Below are 10563 nucleotides of genomic sequence, written 5' to 3' on the forward strand. Positions count from 1 at the left end.
AGATGGAGCCAGGAAACAGAAGCTTAGAACTTTAATCCTTGATGTGAGCAATTGTTTGCCTTATGACCTTGGCCAAGCCTCCACATTCCTCAGCGTCTCATTTCCTGCGCTAGTAATATAGAAATATTAAAACCTCACATCTGCCAACCTAAGCAAAAATATATACACTAAATATATTGAGCAGGGAAATAAATTTTGAAAGAACTTCAGGAGAATTAGATCTACAGCTTCATATATTAGATCTGAGGGAATTCTTCAGCCTTGCTGAATTAAAATACAGACATGTGGTTCTGCAATTTATGAAAAAATATATAATATGGACAGATTATTTTCATTTTCTTGGAAGCATGGGCCTGCCTGAAGGTGCAGAGTTGGGCCAGGCAATCTTTCAAATCTTCCTTTGGGCTTATTTATAGGGAGACTATATATTGATGACCTAAGGCTTTTCATCAGACTTTCATACCCAACGCATCATTGGCATACAATGGCAGGAGGTGTGACGACTTTAAGAAAATCCATCTCCTCTTTCATTTCTCCTCCTTCGCTTCTCTGCCTCTTCATCCTTCGTGGCTTTTGGTGGCCACCATCTGCAGTCACAGCTTTGTCCTAATCCCTAACCATGGAAAGTTTCAGGACAGACAGGAAATGTGCCACTCTGATGGAGCAACAGTGACTGGTTTGCCCCCTTCCTTCTGCCTTTACTGCTCCCCAACTACAAGCCAACTATGGTCCCTTGGTGACTAGAGGTCCCCAACCGAGAGTCTGAGCATCTCCACCTTAATGGGAGGCCTTAGTGGGCTCCAGTCTTCAATCGCCCACCTTGTTTCCTACTGCCTTCAATTTTATTAACAATCCCTCCTACAGAGTCCACCTATCTCCAACCTCTAGATGTCATGTGGTCCAGAACCAGGAGGTTATCCTGGTTGTATCTCAGTCAGTTCTGTCGCTCAATCTTGTCCAACTCTTTGTGGCCCCGTGGACTGCAGCACGCCAGGCTTCCCTGTCCATCACCAACTCCCAGAGCTTGCTCAAACTCATGTCCATCGAGTCGGTGATGCTATCCAACTGTTTCATCCTCTCTCAGCCCCTTCTCCTCTTGCCTTTGATCTGTTGTATTTACAAGTGTGGAAATGCAACCTTATTCGACAAACCTCTCCTGGAAGCATTTCTTAATCGTGATGCTTCATTCATGTATGTGCTGCTTGCAAAAAGTTAGTCTCTCCTTGAGTTTTTGTGGTTGTTATTTAGTCCTAAGTCATGTGCAGTTCTTTTGCAGCCCCACGGACCATAGCCCTCCAGGCTCCTCTGTCCATGAGATTTCCCAGGCAAGAATACTAGAGTGGGTTTCCATTTCCTTCTCCAGGGGATCTTTCCAACCCAGGGATGGAACCTGGGTCTCCCACATTGTAGGTAGATTCTTTACTGTCTGAGCCATCAAGGAAGCCCATAATTGGCTATACTCCAATATAAATAAAAAGTTTAATTAAAAAATAAAATAGATAACCAACAAGTTATAACTTACTATAAACAAATATAAATAAATAAATTGCTGGCATAACTAATCTGTTGTAAACCTTCATGACCTGTGTTTTACTGCCTTTTTAAAGAAAAAAAATAGATTAATGGAAATATTTGGTCGTGGTCTTCCAGTGTTTTAGCAAATGTCACACGGCTGCCATCTGGCCTTGCAGGTTTGTTGTCTGTGCTTTCCCTTCCCTTCCACCCGCCCTGTGTCTCTCAGTCTCACTTGAAATAACGTGAGTTTACTCATCCAAACTTCCACCCTGCCTGACCCTTGATGAGGTCACTCTTTCCTTACAAAGGCTCCCTGAGAAGGAGAAAAGGGAGATTCTAGGGGAATGGGATTGGTACGCATTGAGTCCTTCGGCCACGGTTCCATGGACCTCTGTCATCTCATCTTCTAGTTTCAATTGCCGCAACCTCACCTGCAGCCACTAGTATTCTCAAGGTCTAAGTCACTCCCTGCTTACAGACGAAAAGGTCATCTTACAACCTGCAGTCCCTTTTCGCCCAATTAAATGTGCGAGTCAGCCCCCAGGGTGAAGCCTCCTGGAAGGCTCCCAGAGCCGGTGTGCCACCCCCCACAGCTCACTCTTTGTTGGAAAGGTCAGTAGGTATTTATGTTCAAAGAGCCCTTTCTCTAAGGCCGACAGTGACAACTTTCGGAATTGTGCTTTGTTCAGCCCTTAATTAGTTCCCCTGTCTTTCCTTCCTCCACAGGTGAGCTCCCCCAGTTCACTCTCCAGACACTGTCCTCGAAATTTCACGTCAGTGGTTCTGCAGAGCCAGCCCACTTGCCTGGTGTTACAGCCTAAATTGTGCTCCCCACCCACCTCTTACTCCCACCACATATTTCGGAGGTGGGGCATTTAATGAGATGATGAAGGCAAAATGAAGTCATATAGATAGACCTTAGCCCAATGAGGCTGGTGTCCTTATGAGAAGAGGAGGTCAGGACACAGACACATCCAGAGGGACAGCCACGTGACGGCATGGGGAGGGGATGGCCATCTACTTGCCAAAGAGAGAGGTCCCTGGAGGCACTGAGCCTGCAGGCACTTTGACCTTGGACTTCCAGCCTCCAGACTGTGAGACGATAAACGTCTGCTGTTTAAGCCACCCTTTGCATGGTCCTATAGCATGAAAATCCAGGCAGACTTGGACCACGGCAGAGGTTCTCTCTGTGGAAGATGCTCGGGCGGCTGCCCTCAGACCCCTGCCCTCCCAGTACTGGTCTCACTCCCCAGCTGCTGAGTGTCAACGATGGTGATGAACCCAGCCCTGCCCTCAGTCCCCTGGGAGCCTGCCCTCAGCCCAGGGGAGCTGCCTCACCCCAAGACACAGTGCTGTTCTAACGACACGTCCACAACTGACAAAGGCCTGGACCCCTTGCCCGATTCGGGACCATTCTCCAGGGTCCTCCATCCCAGCTCTGAAACTTCCTGTGAGTCTGCTGGAGTCACAGCCCACATCCTCCACTCCAGTCCTACCCTGGCCTTCACTCTGCGGACCAAAAAAAAGTGCACAACCTAAAAACTGAGAATTACGTTTTACATGGCAAGCAAAGCTGAGCATTTAAGCCTGGGACACAGCATCTCAGATAGCTCTGAGGGACTGCTCTGAAGAGGTAACGGGGAAAACCAGGATATATAGGAGTTTTTGCTACAAAGACCAGGTAGTCAGAACATCAAAAGATGACTGCTCAGTAAAGATAACACCTCAGGCTGATAACTTTAGCACTCTTGTATGTATGGGAACATGCAAGAGTGTAGGCTCATGGAGATCACTCCTTTCGTGTGCACCTTAAATATCTAGGGGGATTCCCAGGCGGCTCAGATGGTTAAAAAAAAAAAAAATCCACCTGTAATGCAGGAGACCCAGATTTGATCCCTGGGTCCGGAAAATCCCCTGGAGAAAGGAATGGCAACCCACTCCAATATTCTTGCCAGGATAATTCAATGGACAGAGGAGGCTGGCGGGCTACAGCCCCTGGGGTCGCAAAGAGTCAGACATGGCGGAGTAACTAACACTTTTCGCTTTTCACTTTAAATATCTAGAGCCAGCATCTTGCTTTTCTCCATCTTGAATCCCCTTAGGGTGCACAGTCAGGGTGACTGCCAGGGGTGAGGGCTTGGCAACCGGTTTATCTTCATCCTGAGTCCCCTCAGGGCTCACCGATGGCGTGGCTGTGGGAGCTGATGACTGCAGCATCCTCTGCTTAGCAATGTGGTAGGGCAAACATTAGTCACAATTTCCACATGGCTGTGGTAACAGGACACCTGTCATACCCCATCACCCTGTGAGGATTCTAACCTCCACCTCAGAGTCTGCTTACAGGTACAGCCTGACACACAAGAGCTGGGGGCAGTGGGAGAAAGCAGACTCACCTGGGGCTGGGAGCTGGCCCAGTCGGAAATCTCTGTGCTGAGTGTCCAAAATACGATAACAGGCCTAGATTCACTGGGGTCGGGGAAATGTCTGTCAGGGGTGAGAAGTTAGGAGGATTTGTGAATACTACATGATCAGCCCATGGTCACGAGGGTACCTGGGAGACATCCTCATGAGTCACGCGGGATGAAATGGGTCTTGCATCTCACACAGTGTCTCCATGAGAAACCCCAAGTGATCCAGAAATTAAATACCAGGGAATAGGTCACTTCATTGTTACTATTCAGCCATTCTTTCAATTCCCTGTATTCAGACCATTCAACTATTTGCCCTTGAGAAAACGAATAGTTTATACGGTAGTAAAATTTTTAAATTTGATCATGGTTTTTCTTCTTGAGTGTATAAAATTGTGGACCCCACTGTCTCAGCCCCTCAAAACTCAATAGAGTACATTCCTTGTACCAGGGTTGTGTTGGTCCAACCAATAAAATAAAGATATTGGGTGTGTGTGTGTGTGTGTCTGTCTGTCTGTCTGTGTCAAGGGTACGGGCTGGAGAAAAGGGAAGACAGAAAGTACACAATCATAACATATTCCCAGAGGTACCACCTAAACTGAACACCATTTAAATGGGTCATGGAAGAATTATATATGGTGCCCACTCACTGGGCCTAATGTATATGTCAATAGATGACAGGTAATTGTGCTAAAATCTTTCAAAATGAACACAAAAATGATATTCACACTTGACCTCTGCAAAACCTTCCTGCCGTTTTAATCGTTTCAAGACTGCGAAACATTAGCATTAAAAATGATAAGTTCACTCCATTTAATATAAGCCCTTGCTTTAAATAATTCCAAATACTGAATCACACCAAAGAACTTAATACTGATACAGCAAAAATTAGAAAAAAAAAAAATCTCAGTCAGTTAAATTCAGTGAAATAAAGTCTTTAGAAAAATTTAATTCTCTAGTTAAGCAGCTGCAGGAGTGGAGGCAATGTTTCCACCAGAGTGGCCACAGGGTCACTAAGCTCATAAATGAGATATTCTGACTGAGGCATAATTGTGGAGAAGGAAGCTTAAAAAATGCATGAATGCCACCATATACTTGGATCTCAGAAGGCAAGGTCATTTTCATTACGTAAAGAAATTAACCAGAATAAAAGGTTTCATTCATCCGATGAAAAATAGCTTTTGCAAACAGGTGCCTACAAAGCAAAACTATTTTTTTAATTTATTTATTTTTTAATTGAAGGAAAATTGCTTTACAGAATTTTGTTGTTTTTTTGAATGATAACATTCTATTCTATGGCTCTATTTTGGCCTGAATAGTCTAAAGGCCAGAATGTCGTTTATAGCCACTCCCGAGCTTGCTGCACACTCTCCCATAAACACATATTTTTTAACAGTAATAGCAATGCCTTTAATAAGATCTCTTGTTGTTGTTCAGTCACTCAGTTGTGACTGACTCTTTGTGACCCCATGGACTGCAGCATGTCAGGCTTCCCTGTCCATCACCAACTCCCAGAGCTTACTCAAACTCATGTCCATCCAGTCAGTAATGCTATCCAACCATCTCATCCTCTGTCTTCCCCTTCTCCTCCTGCCTTCAATCTTTCCCAGCATCAGGGTCTTTTCCAATGAGTCAGTTCTTCGCATCAGGTGGCAAAGTATTGGAGTTTCAGCTTCAGCATCAGTCCTTCCAATGAATATTCTGGACTGATTTCCTTTAGGATTGACTGGTTGGATCTCCTTGCATTCCAAGGGATTCTCAAGAGTCTTCCCCAACACCACAGTTCAAAAGCATCAGTTCTTCAATATCAATAAGATCTCTGGGGACACGTAATTCTTCCAGAGCCTGTGCATCCTTTGATCCCTAGGGCCATGGAAAACTATCTAAAACTTCTTGAAGTACTTGAACTATTGAAAGAGCAGCCAGAAACATGGCAGGATACCAGTCTAGTGTGGGTAGAGACAGAGAGACCTGATGAATGGCTACAGGAAGGGACTTACCCCTGGAAGAAGGGAGGACCCCTAGCAATGAGGAGGAAGATGGCTCTCACCTTGTGTAAAGTTTGTCTTGGGGAGGACCAAAGACCAGGAGAGGCTGGAGGGAGGGCAGAGTCAAGATACAGGAGGAAGAAGCAAGTGAAGTTTCCCCAGAAGGTCCCCTAAAGAATCACTGGGTGCCAGAGGAGAGGGAAAGAGGTCCAGAGCCAAGGAATGGAAATGATTGGAGATTATGTGTAAATGCATCGTGCCTCAAGTGAGGGGAGTTAGGCAGGGCCAGCGAAATCAGGACCTTGGAGTCAGGCAGCCAGGTAGAGAAAGGAGGCAATTCTGGACTTTGGTCTAACGAGGAAAAGTTGCAGCTTCTGAGACACTGGATTGTCCTGTTATTCGTGGAGGATCCTTACAGATGAGAACTGGGCTGAGCTAAGGGGTTGCCCAGGAGGGATTTCTTGGGCATTAGCACTGGCTGCCTGAGAGCTGACCCAAAGAACACTCCCCAGGAATGCATCTTCAGTTACTAACCATTGTGGCCATCCAGGGCATGGGTCAGTGGTTATCACTGGAGCCAGGCAGGAGCTAGGGTCACTCGCATCGAGAAATCAAGAAAACTAGAGTGCATGTCCGGAGCAGACACATCTCTGACACATCCCCCAGAGAGATAAAGGGACCATTTTATCCCCACTCACACAGCCGCCAGACACCCCCATCCCTGATTTACCCTGGGCCAGAGTGGGAGTGGCAGCTTGTTCCAGGAAGCAGGTAATAAATGACCAGCTCTCCTACACACAATCTCATTCACTTCTCACCACATCCTCACTAGGTAAGTGGCATCCAAGAATAGAAAGGTGAGGCTTGCCACCGCTGAGCACAGCCCACTGAACAGAGCCAGCGGGTGTTGGTTCAATGCGGGTTGGTCCTCTCCAAAGCCTCAGGTCACCACTGTGGGACTCTGCCTTGGCTTAGGGGCCTTGGCAGCCTGCCTGCTCATCTTCAGAGTCTGTGTGCATTGCCCTTGTCCTCATCTGCTTGCTTTTCAGACGTAAGCCCCACAAATCCAAAGGGACAGCATCAGCATGAAAACCAGAAGTCAAGCAATGGATGCCTGTGTTTCTGCTCTATGGTTACACCCTGATGACCTCTCAGCATCACAGAGAGGTCAGATTGCCAAGGTTTCAGCTGCCAGACGCCTTATTTTCATTTCCAAAGCACATTCACCTGCCTGATGACATTTAATCCCACTTTGATCTAGGCATAATTAGCCCATTTTAAATACGAAAAAAAAACTCATAAGGTTCAGAGAATTGAAGTGACCCATCTATCTTGGTTCCCTATTGTTTCCTACATGTTGCTGCCATGGTGAGGTTTGGGATCATGAATGAAGTAGATTCAGACATGAATAACCCACATCAAGACCTGGAGTGAAGCCAGGCCCTCTGCAGGAGCTGGGCTCAGTCCCAAAACACCGGAAGTTATCTGAAATCCTGACAATTCACCTTGAAAGTCAACTCCAGAAAAAAAGCTCCAGAAAATTCTCATATCTCAAAGAATTTCCCCCAGTGACTGATGAGCTGAGAATCTCTTTCCCATTATGTAACAGGTACAATCCATTTTTAAAAATAAATTAAGTATATTATTTTTCATAATGATGGGATCTAATACTTATAATTATGAAAAGAAAAGAAGCATCGTGTAGATGTCTTTTGCTGTCATCATTACTTTCAGTGTCTGAGGATAGAATTCTTTCACATATAATGCTGAAAGTATTATTTCCAAGCAGTTTAGTGGCTTTTATGAAGATAAAACCTTGAAGATAATTAAGCTGGATTCTTAAGAGGTAACAATTGAAATACAAGGAAAAGAGGTGCTCTCAGTGCCCACAATAAAATCAATGAGATGAAAAACACCCACAGATCATAGTCACTTGATGTGGAAAATATTCATGCTCTTACTCTGAATTGTTGTCCAATTATAATTATGCTTGTCCTTTTTGTTAAAATTAGCCACTTGACAAATAGGTGAATACTGGATCTATTTCCAGACAAATACCAAGACTAATTTCAAAGAAGGATTTCAAGGGGAAAAAATGAGCTTCTTGGCTGCTGAAGGCCCATGTGGATGGAAGACGACCACTGCAAGCCCAGGTTCATGTGCAGTGGTCCCAGCTGCATGTGGTCTCTGTCTGTACATGTATTCCCAGAATCAGTCTGGCTAGGTGTCCACCCCTGGATGAACCAGCTATGCCTAGGATGCAGTCACATACCAGAATCATGTTCCCCAGGAGCCCACCCTGGGCCTGACAGGACCAGCGCATCCTAAGGGGGTGCTCAGACAGCTCATCAGCTATGCACAGAAAGAAACACTCCCTTTGAAGACTCAGAATGATTGGGTTCTATTGCCAAAGAAACCTGGGGTTTACCCCAGCCCATGTTCCTATGGAGGAAGCAACTGGCCCTTGGAACAGAATGACTGATGTGGGTCAGGACCACCCCACTCCTTATAGGATGCTTAGCACCCCTGGCCCACCCAGTAAATGCCAAAGGGACACCTCCCCCATCACCGTGACTCTGAAATTTTGTTTTAAATGCCTTCTCAGAGGACAGCACTGCATGCTATTGAAAAGCACTGAATTTTAGTCCAAACTTCTTGAAACACCCGATATGGTCCCCAAGCCCCAGAATAAGGTGCAGAATACTGCAAGCTATTTAGCATAAGACAGCAGTCTCTGCCAGCCTCCTGGTTCTGCAAAATTAAGCAAATACACTCACCTCCCTGAACCTTGGTTTCACATCATCCAAAAAATCAATTTAATGATACCTCCCTGTAGACTTATTGTGAGAATTAAGTGCAATTAAGTATTAGATTAAACCATGGGAAATGTCTAGTTTTGTAGGTCAATTTCAGTTGTTGTTTAGTTGCTAAATCACGTCCGAATCTTTTGCCACTCCATGGGCTATAGCCTGCTGGGCTTCTCTGTCCTTGGGGTTTCCCAGGAAAGAATACTAGAGTGCATTGCTGTTTCCTACTCCAGGGGATCTTCCCGACCCAGGGATCAAACCCATATCTCCTGCATTGGCAAGCGGAGTTGGATATCTGCAATTTCCTAGGGTTCAGGCCAACATCGCAGAGTTTTAGTACCATGCCTGGCACATTACAAGAGCTCGATAAATGATACATAGAAATCCTACAAGGATGCGAATTAATCTTGGATTGTGCAAAATACAATTAAAAAGTTACTTCTAGGTAAGGACTTTGTGCCCCACCCCCCAGCCTTGGACAGAATACAACCCATGAAGCTATAAACAGTGGTGGGAAGAAAGTGCCCTTTGGGGAAATTGTAGTTAAATGCCATCTGTGACAGCTCATGACACTCAGAAGAGAGACAAGGAGGCGGCATCCCAGCGGAGCCATAGAGCGTGGTGGCCAGCTGCCCTCCGTTTATGGAAGATACTGGAGGAAGCTATTATCTGTGGTGACTCAGCAGTCAGCCCCAGCAAGACAAAATAAAGCCTTCTCCCCTCCAGAATCAGACAAGCGGGGCTGGGATTGTAGCCGAAGGGACTGGATCGGGAGATGATCTTCATTTTTAATCGTCTCAGCCTTACCTTTCACATCAGTTTGCATAAAAGAAATATCTTTTTTCTCAAGCTCCCCAAGTCCCTAATCACTTGCATACAAATGCCACCTTCTGGCCCTCCAACTAACCGGCAGGTCAGGAAAATCCAAGAGCATAAATTGCCTGGGTACAGCGAGAGAATGTTTCTTGGCACTTTCCACTGGCAGTTAACTTTTAATTAAAAGGTAAAAAAGACATTAATTATCGGTTAACAAATTTCAATCTCTATTCAGACAAGGGAATTAATGTGTTTAAAAAAGACCTCAATAATTATTTCTTGCCTTTTAGAAAAGGGGTGATGATAAAGTATATCTCTGCCTCCACTTTTTCCTTCTGGCTTCAGGAAACCTGGGTGCCAGGGCAGCTGTTCCCAGCTCCTGGTGGAGGGCTGGAGATTTAAAGACCCCACTGTGGTGCCCCGCTAGCTCAGGCCATAGATCATGAGGCTCTTAACAGCTCCATTGTCGAAAACTTCAGGAGGAAGGGCACCACTCCCCGGCCCAGCAGAAAGGGAAGCTGTTGGTGGGCTGGTCACCTTAGGAAGCTGGTCCCCACCTAGACTCCCTTCCAGACTGTTCTTTTCTAAAGTTTATTCCTGCTTTGCTCCCCATAGAGCTTGGCTTTCTGTATGCAGCTAGGAAGGCCACACAGTCAGCTCCACAGTCAGAAGTTGCTAGAGGGCTGTCCTTGGGGGCTCAGTGGTGAAGAATCTACCTGCCATTGCAGGAGACAAGGGTTTAACCCCCGGTCCGGGAAGATCCCACATGCCGAGGAGCAACTAAGCCCGTTCACCACAGCTACTGTGCCCTACACAGCTCTAGCGCCCGGGAGCCAAAACTACTGAGTCCCCATGCTGTGACTACTGAGTCCCCATGCTGTGACTACTGAGTCCCCATGCTGCAACAACTGAAGCCCACATGCCCTAGAGCCTGTGCTCCAAACAAAAGGAGCCACTTCAGTAAGAAGCAGGCTCACTGCACCTAATGAAGACCCAGCACAGCCAATAAATAAAAATAAAGAAGTTGTC

This window comes from Cervus elaphus, chromosome 19 (genome assembly GCF_910594005.1).
Source record: "Cervus elaphus chromosome 19, mCerEla1.1, whole genome shotgun sequence".
NCBI classification, from domain to species: domain Eukaryota; kingdom Metazoa; phylum Chordata; class Mammalia; order Artiodactyla; family Cervidae; genus Cervus; species Cervus elaphus.